At 45.1% G+C, this 18,541-nt stretch overlaps 1 long non-coding RNA gene across 1 annotated transcript; it reads right to left on the bottom strand.

Moving 5' to 3' along the window:
- Positions 1–5,313: 5,313 nt before the first annotated feature.
- Positions 5,314–7,975, bottom strand: LOC124659161. Its single transcript, XR_006989466.1, has 5 exons — positions 7,922–7,975; positions 7,746–7,837; positions 7,065–7,157; positions 6,012–6,090; positions 5,314–5,413 (listed from the first exon to the last, which is right to left on the bottom strand). It is a non-coding gene; the product is annotated as an uncharacterized LOC124659161 (long non-coding RNA).
- Between the last annotated feature and the right edge of the window lie 10,566 nt (positions 7,976–18,541).

Raw genomic sequence — 18,541 nt, 5'->3', positions numbered from 1 at the left:
GGCAATGAAATAGGCAAAATATTGAATTGATGGGAGTTGAATACTTCGAATTTTACCACTCTCAACTGAGAAGCTTCTCCCTTGGAAGTTTTCTTTATATAGGTCCATCAGTGGCTTAGGTCGCTCTTTTATCCTTTCGGCGCGATCCCCACTGCGGCACTCTAATGGCTGTACAAAAATCATCAAAGGGCAAATTGACAGTCTTATTGTAAATTTTATAGTGAACCATGGGTTTAGGCAAATACCAACTGCATCTAAAATCCTGCACCACATACATAGTTAGTTTTTCATATTTGTAAGGTCCACCATCAACAAAATGTTTCAAACCTGCATTAGAGATTAAAGTTTGGAAATCCTGCAGAATCCCTGCAACCCTGATGAACTCTGAGCATGGATAAATAGAAGGGAAAACACCTTCTTCACGGTGGACCATCATAACTTCATCCACCTCCAATTCATGCTGGATGAGTTGATGTACATTTGCTTCCATCTCTGAAATTTTGAACAAACCTCATAAAAATGATTTTGAGACAAACGAATGAAGGAGAACACTATAGAGACTTGCAAGAGGACTAAACATGCATCAAAACAACTTTATATAAGCATAAAACAAGCATGCAATCTCACTTAACCTATCACCTACAACAACAAAATACTCAAGAAATACTCCACTAAACAAAATTCTACTTGGATAATCGGAGGAGTCACATACCGGAAAAATGCTCCAAATCTTAGCAGAAATATGGGCTGAGCAAGGAGATCGGAAATCACGAACAAGAACAGCAAGAACACGAGTTTGAGAAATGATGGTGTGTTTTCTCGGGAGAGAGAGTGGAATGGCAGGTGGAAGAGTAAGTGGAGGGCAAGGAGGCCCACACCAGGCCTGGGCGCGGCTAGGGGGTGCCCCGCGGCCACACATGGTGTGGTGGCCTGGTGCGTCCCCCTGGGTTGCCCCAGCTGCCTCTCTATCCCCTTTTTATGCATAAATTTTTTTAAAAGTTTTTTGGAGTTTTTCGAGAAACTTTATTTTCAGGAAAATTCTAGAATTTGATAGATGATTCTAAAAGAGGAAAAACAATTATGGAATGATGGAAAACAAACTCAAAACCAAATCTACAGAAGTTCTAAAACACTCTAATATGCAATTAATCAGTGGAACATAGGTGAAAACATAGTTTTTATTCATTCAAAATCACTTTGTTAACAAGGTTGATCAAGTCTTGTTACCAAACCAATTTTATATGAAACAAAACTTTGCATTTCACTAAATTATTATGTTAACTCAATCTTCATAGACACAGTCCCAGTCATGACAATATCATATTATTTCTTTGGCATTGGCATAGGCAAATAGAATTTCCCAATCTGGATGGTCTCGATGTTATTGATTGAATTTAGACCATATTTCCTATCAATCTTCTTGGGAAAATAAATGGTATGCTCCTTATCATTAACATTAAAAGTTACTTTCCCTTGGTTGCAATCAATAACAGCCCCTGCAGTGTTAAGAAAAGGTCTCCCAAGAATAATAGACATATTATCATCTTCAGGAATTTCCAGCACAACAAAGTCACTTAATATCATACAATTAGTAGCCACTTGAACAAGAACATCCTCACATATACCAACAGGAATAGTAGTAGACTTATCAGCCATTTGCAAGGATATATCAGTTGGTATTAATTTTTTCCAGATCAAGTCTCCTATAGAGAGAAAAGGGCATAACACTAGCTCCTGCTCCCAAGTCACACAAAGAAGTTCTAACATAATTATTTTTGATGGAGCATGGAATAGTGGGTATACCCGGATCTCCAAGCTTCTTTGGAACCTTTCCATTAAAAGAATAATTAGCGAGCACATTGGACATTTCCTCATTAGGAATATTCCTTTTATTAGAGACAATATCTTTCATATATTGTGAATAAGGAGGCAATTTAATAGCATCAGTCAAAGGAATTTGCAAAAACAAAGGTTTCATCCATTCACAGAACTTTTTATAGTGTTCTTCTCCCTTGGATTTGTGTTTCTTATCAGGAAATGGCATTGGTTTTTGCACCCAAGGTTCTCTCTCACTACCATGTTTATGAGCAATGAAATCTTCCTTAGTGTACTTTGTATTCTTAGTATGCTTTTCAGTTTCTTCAATTTCTTTTTTATCAGAAGCATCATTTCTATCATTACCACTTTCAGTTTCAGCATCAGAGATAGATATACTATTAGGATCTCTAGCAGCTTCAAAAGATTCTACAATCGTTTTATGTTTCTTCTTCTTTTTCTTAGACTGAGTCCTAATATCATTAGCTCGTTGAGAATATTGGTCAATTCTTTTTTGGATGCCCCTCAGGATATAAAGGATCCAGAGTAGAAACACCACTTCTAGTGCTTATTTCATAAGCATGTTTTTTCCTAGAAGCATTAACTAGCAAATCTTTTTGCACTTTACTGAGCTGATCAATTTAAGTTTGAACCATATGGAAATGTTTAATAAGCATTCTAACATCATTAGAGGTTCTTTTCACAATATCATGTAAACTATTAATAGCTCTAGAATTTCCCATTAGATGATTTTTCTCTCTCATATTAAAGTTATCTTGCTTAACAATATAATTATCAAATTCATATAAGCATTGACCAGGAGGTTTGGAGCAGGGAATATCTCTATTATCAAAACGTTTCAGAGAGTGTACCTCAATAGTGGATGGATGAGGAATTGGCTTACATAATTCTTCTATAGGTGGTAGATTCTTCACATCTTTAGATTTAATACCCTTCTCCTTAAGAGATTTCTTGGCTTCCCTCATCACTTCATCATTTAATTCAATCATTCCCCTTTTCTTTGGTGTTGGTGTTGGCTCAAGTATAGTCCAATATCATAATTTTGGCTTATTTTGTCCAATAATTCCTCAGCTTCAGCAGGAGTTCTTTTCCTGAAAACACAACCAGCATAACTATCCAGGTATATCCTAGATTCAACAATTAGTCCATTATAGAATATATCAAGGAGTTAATTTTTAGCTAATGGATGTCTAGGTAGTGCTCTAATGAAAGAACAAAATCTTGCCCAAGATTCAGGCAATTTCTCTCCTTCTACCTGCACAAAGTCAAAGATTTTCTACAAAGCGGCATGTTAAGAACTAGGAGAGAAATATTTCTGAAAGAAAGCATTAACCAAACCAATAGGACTATCAATAGATTCAGGAGACACATTGTCATACCAAGTTTTAGCTGCACCTTTCGAAGAGAAAGGGAAAATTTTAGTGACAAAGTAAGTGCGTTTCATAATATCATCAGAGAATAAGTTTCTCAAAGAAGAGAGCTCACTCATATGTCCCATAGCACTTTCATTTTCAGTACCAGAAAAAGGTTCCTTCTCAACAATAGGTATATAAGATAAATCCAGAGAGAAATCATAATCCTTATCTTTAAAGTTTATGGGAGATGTGGCAAACTTAGCATCAGGAGACAATTTATATCTAATAGCTCGTCATGCAAGAAGACTTTTAATAGCACTTGCACCTCTAGTAGCATGACATTCTTCAATGAAGTCATCATCAAGTTCAATATAAGTTTCATCAAGATCATCACTAGGACACTCTCTAGACTCAGGTGAACTAACAGGTGTAACAATATTTTTATTAGGAATTTCAGTGTTTTCAATTTGTTTAGCTCTAGCAATTGTAGTATCTAGGACATGACCTAATGAACCATTCTCACCAAGCACAGTAGAAGCATCATCAAAATTATCAGAAGCATTTTCAGATTCAGCAGAAGTTGCAGTATGTGTAGCATGTGTATGTGGTGGAGTAAGAAGCTTACCCATCACAGATGGCGAATCAATAGCAACAGAGGTGTTCAGAGTTGTACTTCTTCTTGTAGTGGATGACAATATAGGGAATTTCCCTTCACGAGCTTTCCCCATAATAAATAAATTGCAGCGAACAATATCACTTTCAAGTGGGCTTATAAATAAAGCTATGCTCCCCGGCAACGGCGACAGAAAAGAGTCTTGATGACCCGCAAGTATAGGGGATCACAATAGTCTTCGAGGGAAGTAAACCCAAATGTATTGATTTGACACGAGGGGAGCCAAAAAAAAATTATAAACCTTAACATATGAGTTGTCAATTCAGCTGCACTATCAGTTTGGTTCTGCAATTTTATAAACCTTAATATATGAACTTTTACTTCCCTCGGAGGCTGCGGCGGTTAGCGAGCAGAAAGCAACGACGCGGAGCCCGGTCCCGCAATTTTGATTCCGTCTATTTACCACCGTCTGATCGAGGTGAATGAACAATAATAAAAAATGCCAATCACTCTAAAACTTATATAAAATCTAAACTAAGGAAAAAAAAGAAAGAACAATAAAAAAATGGAAAGAAGCTCAATATTCCTGTGCTAGCTATGATTGGTGGAAGCCGTGACGTGGAGTAGCAATTGGATATGGTTCGGTCAGGTCATCAGGTGGGACTAGAGTTAGGAACGTGATGTGTGACACAGTAGAGTAAAGTCTGTCTTGAACCCCGAGTTTGTAGACACGGTCGAAATCAGACCCTGAACTTCAAATCCCTAAAATTAGCACCCCGAACTCCCACTTCCCGGTGATTACACTACTGTACGGTATAGATTTAGGGGCATTTCAAAGTGCCCCAATAGGTAACCAAAGTGCCCCTAATTACTTTTAGGGGCACTATGAAAAGTGTCCCGGATACTTGTGTCCCTAATTGAAATAGGGGCACTTTGAATGAAATGCCCCAAATACATTTAGGGGCACTTTGAGATTTGCCTCTAAAGATTTTTAGGGGCACTTTGAGATATGCCCCTAAATATATTTAGAGGCACTTCGAGATGTGCCTCTAAAAACTTTTAGGGGTACTTTAAAATATGCCTCTAAATGTATTTAGGGACACTTCAAGATATGCCTCTAATTAGATTTAGAGGCACTTTGAGATGTGCCTCTAAAGGCTTTTAGGGGCAGTTTGAGATGTGCCTCTAAATAAACTGCCCCAAAAAGCTTTTAGGGGCACTTTAAGATCTGCCCCAAAGCACAATTAGCGGCAACTCTAAGAAATGCCCCAAAACATAATTAGAGGCAAATCTAGGAAAATGCTTCAACATAACAATAGAGGCAAATATAAACAGCAATGTATGCACATAGTCCAAATGTACAAATGTACCAGAAAAGTATCCAACCCTGTAATACATATACATAATCCAGAACTCTATATAACACATCATAACAAATCTGTAATACATGTAACTTCACAGCATTCTAAATATCAGGTTTCAAACTAAAAGTTGAAGTCAAAACTGCAAGCTTCCAATCATCACATAAACAATGCCATCGGTAAGGCCTAGAGCGAACTGAATTGCTTTCGGAGTATGTGCCACGACCACGACATGATGAACATTTGAACTAGAAAAGAAACAACATATCAGTAGCTTACTCAAAATTCAGTAAATCCTAATTTTTAGTGGCAAATACATGACTTGCATATTATAAGAACATATTTTACAAAAAAAAAACTTGTGAGTGGTCAAAACAGATTTCATAGAATAGTTATTTTACAACTTCACTTCACACAGTAAGCAGATACAAATCAATACTCGTTCAAATAATACATGACCCATGCCTCAATTCTAGTAGCAACTCAGTTTCACAACAGCCTACTGATCTTTAGGTCTTTTTATTCACACATATTCTGTCCACTTCCAACTACAACTATATCCAAAGTTCATTTTAATCTGTGATTGATATGTAGTGCTCCACACTCAAATCCTTCTTTTAATATGGTAGTAAACTGGCAGTACAATACAACTATAAAACTCCCTCAAGGATTTCGTCAATAATTTTGAAATACACCTAGCCTTATACAAACGCCATTCATCTTAATAACCTTAACTTTCATAGCACGCAAGTCACGGTATCACCAAAATCATGATAACATTTTAGAGAAGATTAGGTCGAACATATGTAACCAAAACGTTAAAGAGCAAAACAGGAAATAACTCACCAGGCATATCCAAGGAACAAAACGTACATCTCACTTATCGGCAGCACCACTGGGAAATAGGGAAGAGCTCACCATCTCGCTGAAGAGAAGATTAAGATATTAAAGCATGCAAATTATCTTAATATAATTCACAGTACCAATAGTTGGCAACTCCATATGATGAAGGGAAACATGTATTCTTTCCAAGAATATGAAGTAAACCTGATAGTGAGTTACAGAAAGGGTCCATATAAAGTAAATCGGCCTATTTCCATACAAATTGTGTGATACCTACAGATTGTGGAGGAAATTAACTTGTAATTAAATTTGGGACTGCACTACCACACTTTCTTCTATATCATTCCTAATTATGATGGTACAATGGAAGAGAGTATGGCGATAACTGAACTACCACACTCTCTTGTATATCATATGTTAAACATAACCAAAACACTCACACGATGCCTTGGCATACTTTGAACTCAATCAGGAACTACAGACATTTAAAAAAAATAGCTGCTTGGCACTCATCTGCCAGAAAAATATGGATGATTTTTCGGGTTTCTAATTACGCGCCCTTATGGGATATAACCAATCGAAATAAAATTTCGCACAAGAGCAGTCCAATGTCAATAATAAATACTCCGTATGAGCTTGGATGCGAAGTGTAATCATCTCGAATAACAGAGAATTATGATGAAGCATATAATTTTATAGAACAAAGCAAAAACAATTAAACGTAAGGAACCGTGACTATATCGGCCCTAGAACTCACAAAAACACAAGCACGCCACACGCACATAGAGAGGATGAAAATGATGATGAAGGTATAAAACACTACAGTTTACCGTCTAAAAACCTTTTAGCCAAATCTTAAGAACTTTAAATTCATTGTCTCGACAAAGGAGACAGACTGCTGGGATACTCGAGATCTGCTCCATCGTGAAAACAGACCCAGGTCCTTGATGTCCTTTTTTCCGAGATGATACCTCAGAGATATTACTGGTTGCTGATGAAGATAGTCAACAAGATAACGGGGGAGATAATCACATCATTTCCAAAGGAGAAATTTACCTGGGGAGCAAAACTCTGAATGTGTTCATGTTGGTTCAGCCTTTACTGGAATACAAATAGACCGGCCCATCTTATCCAACTCTTTAGCCCTCTCTGCATCTTAGACAAAGTGACCTTTAAGTATCAGTTTTAAGCTTCCAGATAATTGTACATGCATACTGAATCTTGCAGCAAGCATAGGGGAAATTTATGACAAAATATATTGTGAAGCAAAAGAAGTATAGTTGGCTAGTTTCTTTTAAAAAAATCCTACTTAGAAATTCCAAAAATGTTGCTCTATCATCTAGTGGCAAACTGTACATTAGTTAAACCAAAATTCAACATAGTTCAGTTCAAGTCTTCATTTTAGAAGCACATATTGTTGTTGAGACAATGGCTTATTGTCAGTGAGCTAAAAGAAGCAGCATGACCAATAAACGGAGATCGAGAACTGGTAGCCACAAAACTTGAAGCACGGTAAAACAAATGTTCAACGATTTTTGAAGAAATTATCATAGAATCCATTGAAGCTGATAATAGTGTTTTAACTCAGTGTCCCTTGATTAAGTTTACACAGACGAGGATAGATATATATATAGTCTCCAAAACAGGATAGCTTTGACAAGCAAAAAAATCGATATAAGAAAAATGTAACTGAAAATACATGATGAAATAAATGTTTAGACAATGCAGGACGCTTACAGCTCGAGGAGATGTAATTGTAGAGATTCAGGAAGAGGTTGAATGGGCACCCATCCCAGCCTTGCACATATCCAGCCAACATTGGTGTCAACCTGAGTGGCCAAAGCATTGGTGTGTAAATATGAAATTGACTGCATATGAATCAAAAGTTCAAAACTACTCCAACAACAACTTACAGGGAAGGCATTATGATGTAATGTCAGTAGACGAACACATTCAACACTTTTGAGCCCCACTACAGGTAAGCTAAGCAGGTAATCCCTGGGAAAAAAATGAAATCAGTTTTAACTAAAAAAAAATCCTTCATTATTTTAGCCAACAACATCACATATTACAGCCTTTTGATATGATTGTGCCACACACTTAACTTTTACATTAGCACACAGTACTCATTTTCAGATACTAAATGCAACATCATCTTATTATACTTCTTGTTCCATTTTATTTGTTCACACACGATGGTTGTAGTTCACCTGTCATTTCAAGCACTTAGAAATTTTCTCCGATCTAGTTTGTAGGGCAGCCTCGAGGTTCGCGCAAGAATGTTCTAAAGAGATGACGATTGGGGACGACAAATCGATTGCAGTTCCTCGCAATACGGTTCATTAAATTTGGATCAATGAATGGAAACAATTACTCGATAGCAAGAGTGATAATCTACTTTTGTTGATAGCAAGAAAAGAGCATCGTAAACGGGACTCGAATTTTGTTAAATCACTAAAATCTAAATGAGATCTGTTAACGGTTAGATGAGGAATTGACCAGACACAGCTAATTTTGGGATTGCAAATAGTACATCCCGACTTTCAACTTGAAAGCGAGCAGAGGATACAAGGCTACCGAAAATTTACCAGTTTACACTTGGGCATCATAATGTGTACTAGTACAGAGGAACTACTACGATCTACGTGACTAAGCAGATTCATTCATTAGACACTAAACTTGTGGTCGAGAAGTAATCATCACCCAACTTTTCGGTTGAAATAAATTAATGATACTAGTATGCTCCTTGTAACAAACTAAATGATGCAGCGGTAGAGGTATCAGTTAGCACACCAGTCTGCTTAATCATTAGGCAGGTAGGCGTCGACGAGTCGGACATGTGCCTGCGTGGTCGAACTTGCCTTCCACACCACATCCACGAACTTGCCTTGTTCCATGTCCTCATTCATAAAATGATTTAATGAAGAATGGTAATTATGTAGTAATAGAGGAGCTAGGATTGAGTAAAGAAAAACAGAGTGAGCAACATCGACAGGAATGCAGTCATATAGAAGAGAACCAGAAAGTACAAACATGTCAAGCTAAATTTTATTCATGATCAATAGTAGGAGAATTGCATATCATATAGAAGAAATCATGAGAGCATCTGATGTACAAAACAATATCAACTAGAGCTAACAAGGACCCTATTTAACCAATCAATTATCCATTAACCGAAATACCAACAGCTACAACCTAATCAGAGCACCAGCACGGCCATGTACCAGCAACATCACAATGCAGCACTCATACAGGACATCACCACCATAGTCCTGAACCTAAAACTAACCACAGCTCCTTGGACAAACCATCACAATGCACAAGAGAGATAGAAGGGAGAAGAAATAGCTCACATTGTAGTTCTAGCCGTGGAGGGAGCCATCGAGGTCCACTGAAGAGGAGAGGGCAGCCACAGCCTACCACCGCACCACCGTGGGGACGCCCCGGCCACCCAGGCGATAGCAACAGGTGGTAGTCGCCAACGTCGGGATAGCAGGAGAATAGGTGTTGTGAGCCCGAGCCCAACGGTAGGGTTTCGCGAGCACGCGTGCTTGGGTGTTGTAGGGTGTCGCGGAGGGGTGGATCCAGCGGAGAGGTCCATGGGGGCATCACGCCGGGGCGCGGAGGCGCCGGTATCAGCGGGAGGCGGACGGAGCAGCGCCGGTGAGCCCGAGCTGTGAGGTTAGGGTTTCGCGTAGCCGCGCGTGCTGGCACGGGCATACATGGTGGCGGCGGGGAAAGTGGCAGAGAAGAGGCAGCAGAGTTTCACCGGTCTACGGCAGCGGCTGCGGCGGATGCGGCAGGTACCGGCCGGGGCGGCGGATGGCGGCGGCGACGGCGACGGCGGGGGGAATTTTACTTTTTGCCCCGTTTTACTTGGGTACTCTAGGATTTGCCCTCTTTTACTTTGACCTCACTTTTTTGCCACTCTTTACTTTAGCAGTGTATTATTTGCCCTCTGACAGGCAGAGCCCGCATGCAATTACAACTTTACCCCCACCCTGCCATGGAATCGGATGCTCACATCTGCTCGTGTCTTCCTGGTTCGTCTCCCCCAGTTCAGAGGAGACCGGGAGCTTCTCCCAGGAAATCAACTTTGGCCATGTCTCTAACTTCACATGGCCGTCAGACTGAATCCCCACATGATTCTTCCACCTCAAACAAACGCCCTCAGCATCTGCCCTCCCCGCTGCACTGGCCGTCGCTGCCGGTCGCTCGCGCGATGGAGTCGCCGTGCGGGTCGCGCTGCAAGGGCCCGGTGGAGCCGACGAGGCAGCGCACCGCCCCCTTCGCCCCACTCTCCGCACCGGCCGCTTCAGCCGTCCTCGACAGCGCCATGGCCGCCAAGCTCCACCTCCCAAGCGCCGGTCGCCACTCCCTCTACTCCCCTGCAACGCAAGCGCCGAGGCAGCAGTGGATGCACGGCTTGCCTTCTCCTCCGACGAACTTGGAATCCAGTATGACTCCATAGTCCACCCTCCCCAGCATGTCGTGGCTGAGCACCAAGAGAAGGGATTGGGGATAGGGATCTGGTTCGTTGGAGAGAGGGGATTAGATGAGAGGTTAAGGAAGGGGGTGGTCAGAGCTCGGATTGGTGAGGGAAGGTAGGCTGCCGGAGCTCGAGGTGGAGAGGAAGGGCGGCGGCGAAGCTCGGGATGGAATTGTTTCAGTTCCGATCCAGTTCTACTCCGATGTGCAGCTACCAGCTAGGGACATTTCGGTCTAGAACTTTTCCTAAATCCCTAAGAAGAAAGCGAAATAGTCCAAAAGGGTAAATAGTAAAGTTACCAAAGTAAAGAGTAGCAAAAAAGTGAGGTCAAAATAAAAGAGGGCAAATTGTAGAGTAGTGTCACGGCCCAGCCTTGGCCCGGTACCAAGCAACAGAGGAAGCGGGCTCAGAAGAAGGAGGCCCAAACCCACCATCGAGTCATCATCGACAGCACACCATCCGCGTGACGGGAGAAGGGATAAGAGGAGAAAGGCGAAGGAGGAAAAGGGCGAACAGACTAGAACATTGCAGTAGGGAAACACTTGTATCTCCTCCTCCCTAGATCCATTTGTACTCTACACCTTGTAATCCCTGTACTATCGTCTGGATTATGAAGTGGGATGTAACAATTGGTATCATGAGCCACCATTCGATCTCTGGAATCGCTTGATCTGTAAATCCGTTTGCGGTTTGCGGTGATTTTCGGATTGCTGCAGTAAGACCCATCTCTCGGTTCGATCGCGTCCTTGGAGCTCGACCTGGCGCCCTCCCGGAAGAACCCCACGGTGGTGGAGAAGCAGATCGCGTCTGCCATGGCCACCGTTGAGGAACAACACGCCGCCACCACCTCCAAACTCGACGACCTCGTCAGTAAGATGGCCAAGCTATCGGAGTGGATGCAGGCGTCAAGCGCGGCCACGACCGATCTCGCGAAGAGCACGGCGCTGCTCCAACTGCACGCGGAGGACACCGCATCGCGTCTCGCCCTCCTGGAGACGCGGGCGCTGTCAAGCGGCGCCACCAGCACGGAGCCTGTCACGCCGACGACCACCGTCGTGCGGGTCGACTCCGACAAACAGCCCAGTGGGCGCGGCGTAGCAACAACAGCCCGGGGGCAGGAACTTGGGGGCAATCGACCCCCAGATCCTCCTCCCGATCATGGTACGTCTCGCACTGCCCACTACTCGTTCGACAGAGGGCCCGACTCACACGATACACGCACCACTGCGCACTCACACCACCGTCCAGCTTTCGGAAGCACCCCTAAGATGGATTTTCCCAAGTTTGATGGTGATGATCATCAGATATGGCTCGACAACTGTGAGTTGTACTTTGACATCTATGGTGTGTCCGCACCCATGAAGGTCAAATTCGCGGCGCTGAATATGATCGGCAACGCGGCACTCTGGTTGAAAACCATACAAAAGCGTCAAAAATTCATTCACTGGCAGGATCTTAGTGATGCAGTTGTAGAGCGTTGGGGTAAGAGCAAACATACCTTCCTTATGCGACAGATGCTGGCACTCAGTCAAACTAGCACTATCGCCGAGTACACCACCAAATTCAACACACTTAGACACCAAATTCTCCTCGAGGATCCTTTCACTAGCGAAGTTTTTTTTGTTGAGCGCTATCTCGCGGGTCTGCGCCCAGATATTCGTACTGCTGTTGTGTTACATTGCCCCCAAGATGTCGATACTGCTGGTTTGCTTGCTTCCTTGCAGGAGACCGAGCTGGAGAATGATAGAAATTATTCACAATACAAGTATTCTCACCGTGACAAGAGTAAGCCAAGTGCAATCAATACAGAGAAACTCAAACACACTGTTCGTGCTGACGACAGTAAGAAACCTGAAGGAGTTCGCTGGGATGACAAGTTGGAGGCTCTCAGAGCTTATCGCAAATCAAAGAACCTCTGCTTCACATGTGGTGAGAAATACCATCGTGGCCACAAATGCCCTGCTCAGATTCCTCTACATATTATGGAAGAACTGCTTGAGGTATTGCAGTCTGAAGATTCATCGAGCTGTTCCTCAGAATCTGAAAATGATTTGATGCTTTTGGCTCCCCTGTCAGCATCATCCAAGCCACGCCAGCGTCGTACCATGCGCCTGCATGGAATGATTGATAAGCAACACATTCTGATTCTGATTGATTCAGGTGCAAATTCTTCTTTCGTCAGTTCTTCGCTGGCAGTTCAGTTGGATAGGGAAACTGCAGACACCACACCCGCACGTTTTGTCGCTGCTAATGGCGCTCCTCTAGTGAGTTCCAAAATAATGCCGCAACTGCAATGGCTATGCCAAGGCCACTCGTTCCAGTATGATTTCCATGTCCTGGATTTGCCTTGCTATGATATGATACTAGGTGCTGATTGGTTAGAAGACCACAGCCCTATGTGGGTGCACTGGCGGAAACGATGGATGCGCTTCACACATAATCAGCGCAGAGTGCATTTACAGGGCATTCGAGAGGACTCGAAGCCATGTCGCCCAGTGACAGCGGCTAAGTTACATGGACTGCTGCGTCGGGGAGCAATCGTGGACTGTATTCAGGTGCAACCTGTGCACCAAGAAGCTGAGCTGAATTTGCTGTCAATCGATACTGCCTTTGAGTCAGTACCAATAGAGGTGCAGGAGTTACTACATGAATTTGATTCCCTGTTCAAGGAACCTGAAGATCTTCCACCTCGACGCGCATGTGATCATCAAGTACCACTTGTTCCAGGTGCACAGCCGGTCAGTGTCCGCCCGTATCGGTATACCCCACATCAAAAAACAGAGATTGAGCGACAAGTTCAGTCAATGCTCCAACATGGGACAATCCGCCTTAGTTCTAGTCCCTTTGCTTCACCAGTCCTATTGGTTCGCAAGAAAGACGGTTCGTGGCGATTTTGTGTGGATTACAGACAGTTGAATTCACTCACAGTGAAGAACAAGCACCCTCTGCCTGTTGTTGACGAACTGTTGGATGAGCTGGCAGGCGCAAAATGGTTCAGTAAACTCGATTTGAGCTCGGGCTATCACCAAATTCGCATGGCGGCAGGTGATGAGCACAAAACTGCTTTCCGTACTCATCAAGGGTTGTATGAGTTCCTGGTGATGCCGTTCGGTCTGACAGGCGCGCCAGCAACGTTCCAGGGCATCATGAACCACATCTTTGAAAAACTCCTACGACACGGTGTACTTGTGTTCATGGATGATATCCTCGTATATACAGCCACGTTGGATGAGCACCGCAAGCTTCTGCGTCAAGTGCTACAAATACTACAAGACAATCAGCTTCTCATCAAAAGGACCAAGTGCACCTTCGCAAGATCTCAGATTGAATACCTGGGACATGTTATCAGTGGTGGTGGTGTTGCCACGGATCCAGCGAAGGTGGAGGCGGTGCGCACCTGGCCTGTACCGCGAAATCTCAAGGACATTCGTGGTTTCCTTGGACTGACGGGATATTATCGCAAATTCATCAAGAATTATGGCATCATCAGCCGTCCCCTAACAGACATGCTCAAGAAGAACAACCAGTATCAATGGACACCTGGAGCAGCCACAGCATTTCATACTCTGCAAGAAGCCTTAATCCACGCACCAGTGCTTGCGGTTCCCGACTTTTCAAAGCAGTTTATTGTGGAGACAGACGCGTGTGGAGTGGGAATCGGGGCTGTCTTGATGCAACACGATCACCCAATAGCTTATTTAAGCAAAGCACTCTGCCCCAAGAATCAGGCTCTCTCGACCTATGAAAAGGAATGTTTGGCGATCTTGCTTGCAATTGACAAGTGGCGTTCTTATTTGCAGCATCAAGAATTTATCATTCGCACTGACCAAAAAAGTTTATTACATCTCACAGAACAAAGGCTGACCACAGATTCCTTGTCCAGACGGCTCCACCATGATACTGTGCTGGCAATATCTGCTGTGGAACCTACTTGGTTACAAGTTCTTACAGATGGGTACGAGGATGATCCGCGCACCAAGCAACTGTGGTCAGAATTGAGTGTTACTGGTTCTAATGAAAAAGGATATACTCTCGAACAAGGAGTGATTCGTTTCAAAGGGAAAATCTGGGTAGGCAACAACATTGTGGCGCAAAATCATATAATGCAAGCCCTGCATTCTAGTGGCATTGGCGGCCACTCTGGTGTCTTGGCGACATACCAACGCATCAAGAGGTTGTTCACTTGGCCGAAGATGAAATACTCAATTCAGTCATTTGTGAGCACATGCACAATATGTCAACAAGCTAAGACAGAACATACTAAGATGCCTGGTTTATTACAACCCCTGCCTATTCCACCATTTCCCTGGCACACAATCAGTCTGGACTTTGTGGAAGGGCTTCCCAAATCTAGTGGTTATGATGTGATTCTGGTTGTCATCGATAAATTGACGAAATATGGTCACTTCCTACCTCTGAAGCACCCATTCACAGCGGCACAAGTGGCTCAGACCTTCCTGGATGGTGTTTATAAGCTCCATGGTATGCCACACTGCATCATTTCAGACCGAGACAAAATTTTCACTAGTCTGTTGTGGCAGGAACTGTTCCGACTCACTGATACACAGTTGACGATGAGTTCTGCTTACCACCCTCAAACGGACGGCCAGACAGAGCGCCTCAACCAATGTCTGGAAGCGTTTCTTCGTTGCTCCACTCATGCCACACCAAAACAGTGGTCCAAATGGCTTCCTCTAGCCGAGTACTGGTACAACACTTCCTTTCACTCCGCTCTTCAACGTTCACCCTTTGAAACACTGTATGGCCATGTGCCCAAACACTTTGGTACACCAGATCCAACTACTGCTACAGCTCCAGACTTGGAAGAGATGATTCGAGCCAGGGAGGTGACTATGGCTCTGCTACAACAACAGTTACTGCGCGCTCAGGAACGCATGCGTCGTCAGGCAGATAAGCATCGCGTGGAGCGAGTTTTTGCAGTTGGCGATATGGTCTACTTGAAGCTTCAGCCATATATCCAGAATTCCGTGGCTCGACGCAGTACACAGAAGCTAGCCTTCAAATTCTATGGTCCATACAAGATTCTGCAGCGGGTGGGCGAAGTGGCGTACAAGCTCGCGTTGCCGACTGGGAGTCGCATCCATGATGTTGTGCATGTTTCACAACTCAAACGGCACCTAGCTCCTCAGCAACAGGTCAGTGGGGATGACTCTCTTTTTGCCATTTACTCGGTATCTTCGTTGCAGCCATTGGCACTTGTGGCGTCACGCACCATTCAGCGTGGCGGTGCCGCAGTTGAGCAAGTCCGGGTTGTCTGGGATGATTCTGCAACACCAGCAATGACCTGGGAAGATGTTCGAGCTCTTCAGCAGCGGTTCCCTGAAGCACTGGCTTGGGGTCAAGCCAGCTCTCAAGGAGTGGGGCATGTCACGGCCCAGCCTTGGCCCGGTACCAAGCAACAGAGGAAGCGGGCTCAGAAGAAGGAGGCCCAAACCCACCATCGAGTCATCATCGACAGCACACCATCCGCGTGACGGGAGAAGGGATAAGAGGAGAAAGGCAGTGGAGGAAAAGGGCGAACAGACTAGAACATTGCAGTAGGGAAACACTTGTATCTCCTCCTCCCTAGATCCATTTGTACTCTACACCTTGTAATCCCTGTACTATCGTCTGGATTATGAAGTGGGATGTAACAAGTAGCGAAGTAAAACGGGGCAAAAAATAAAATTCCCCCGACGGCGGTGGCGGCGGCATAGAAGGGCTCGGTTGGATGCACCCAATCCCCTGCGGTTCCGCGGCCTTTCCCTGGCCCAGGAAACCCCGGGCTGAATGGGCCCGGGTCAACTTACCGGGCCGTTTGGTTGTCCAAGAGAGGAGGGAACCCGGCTCTTCCGCGTCTCTTCCTCGAGCGAGCATTCCTCGACTCGAGAGGTGGGGAGCGAATTCCCTGGCTCTCTCTCGCGACACGGCGACAGGAAGGAGGCGACGCTGGGTCGCCGAGAGCTCGCGGCCCTCATCCTCCGGCGATCGGCGGCGGGTGTTGCCTCGTCTCCTCCGCTATCTTCACCCCTCAACTCCGTCGGATCTTCCTCCGCTCAGCCTCAATCTCATCTGCGCGCCGTCTCCAAGAATTCCACTCCCTCACCCGCGCGGTGGCCGGCGGTTGCTGCCTCGTCTTGCCCACTAGCCGATTCCGACTCCCGATTTCTCCCTCCGGCGACCTGAAGCAAGCACCCTCCCCCCAAAAATCCAATCCCCACCAGAAAATTAGCCACCAAATCGAACAAATTTGGCTTGCTGCTCCTCCTCGTTGTCCGGTGGGCTCTCAGCCCGGCCTCCATGGCCTTCGCGCCAGCCGACCGAGACATGTCGCTCCGCCAAGGCCGCACCTGCTGCTGCGTCCCAGCGTCTTGGCGTCCACGCTTAGGAATGGCACCCGCAGGGTATGGGTACGAGTTGAGCCATCCCATACCCGTACCCAGCGCCTTAAATCTTACCCATCACCCGTACCCATACCCGTCAATGGGTATAAGTTTTTCCCATACCTATCACCCGACAGGGTAAATGGGTACCCGCGGGTAAAAACTACCCGTGCTTACAACATATCAAATTGATCGAAAAATATGACATAAGGTGAATTGATCCTAAATAGGGGTCTAATACTCACTAACCTACTAGCGATTGTGAGACCGGAAAGCGTGAGGTTCAGCCTGCCAACATGAGGCGTGATTAGGGGGAAATTAAGTAGTTTAGAATAGTACAATGACCCACTAGTTAAATTTAGATGGGTATGTGGGTATGGGTTCTACCATCCCATACCCATACCCGCTCTATCCGATGGGTATGATATTTTCCCATTTACAAATCCATGGGTAATATTTTATCACATACCCGTACTCTTATTAGGTTTTTACCCGGCGGGTACGCGGGTCATGGGTACCCATTGCCATCCCTATCCACGCTGAAGCTGCTCCGCCGAGGCATGAGGGCAACGGATCATGTGGATGCGTCGACCAACCTACAGGGACGCCGCGCCGACGAGCAGCCACACTCCGCCATGGAGCCCCACTATCACTCCTCTATGCCGCGCGGGGAGGCCCCCTGGCATCGGTGATTCACTACTACTCCCCTCTCGCAAGCTTTGGCAGTAGCTGTTCAAGGCAAACCTTCCATTCCCTTGCAATTTGCAACCAAACGGCAACGCGGAACTGAGAGAATCTCCCTGGGAAGAGAGTGGATCCCCTGCGTCCCCCAAAATCCCCTATACGGTTATATTTTCCTGGTTTTTTTACCCCTGGCAACCAAACAAGCCCGAAGTGGGGAATGGGATCGCGAAAGGGTGAGGGAGTCAGGAACAGGGAGTCACGAAGAGGGGTAGAACTATAAAAAGACCGACCTTTGGGAAGGTCCGATCCCGCATATCACGCTCGCGCGCGGAACCGTCCCGCGTTGACGCGTGTCGTGAGTCGTGACGGCGCTGACCCGCGCGGCACAACACAAGCCAGCCCCGCGACGAGAACGGCCTACACATACGCGCGAGTACGTAACATCCGGCCACGCGCGAGTTAAGGCAGGCAGCCAAGATGCATCCATCATCGGAGCACAGCAACCGGCAGCCACCGAGTACATGCGCATGCATCTATCACGTGTTGTGCGATGCATCCTAAGCCAGGTACAGTTACGTCAACACATGAGTACAGTTAAACACACATGCGAAGTACATGTACAGATGCAGCACACGGCAGAGATGATAGCCGCAGCACACGAAGCGAGTACAGTCACGCACAACACATGGGTACAGTTGAACACGCAGGCGAGTACAAGTACAGTCATGCACACGAGCAGGTACAGTCACACACAACACACGAGTACAGTTGAACACACAGGCGAGTACAAGTACAGTCACACACAGGAGCAGGTACAGTCGTGCACACGAGCAGGTACAGTCGTGAACACGAGCAAGTACATGTACAGAAGTATAGTGGCGCACACGAGCAGGTACAATCACGCGTAAGTACAGATACAGTCCCACACACGAGTGAGTACAGTTAGCGAGTAAAGGGAAAAATTGCACCAAATACAC

Source organism: Lolium rigidum, chromosome 6 (genome assembly GCF_022539505.1).
Source record: "Lolium rigidum isolate FL_2022 chromosome 6, APGP_CSIRO_Lrig_0.1, whole genome shotgun sequence".
Lineage (NCBI taxonomy): Eukaryota > Viridiplantae > Streptophyta > Magnoliopsida > Poales > Poaceae > Lolium > Lolium rigidum.
The sequence above is the reverse complement of the archived record's forward strand: the minus strand, read 5'-3'. Positions and strand labels throughout refer to the sequence as shown.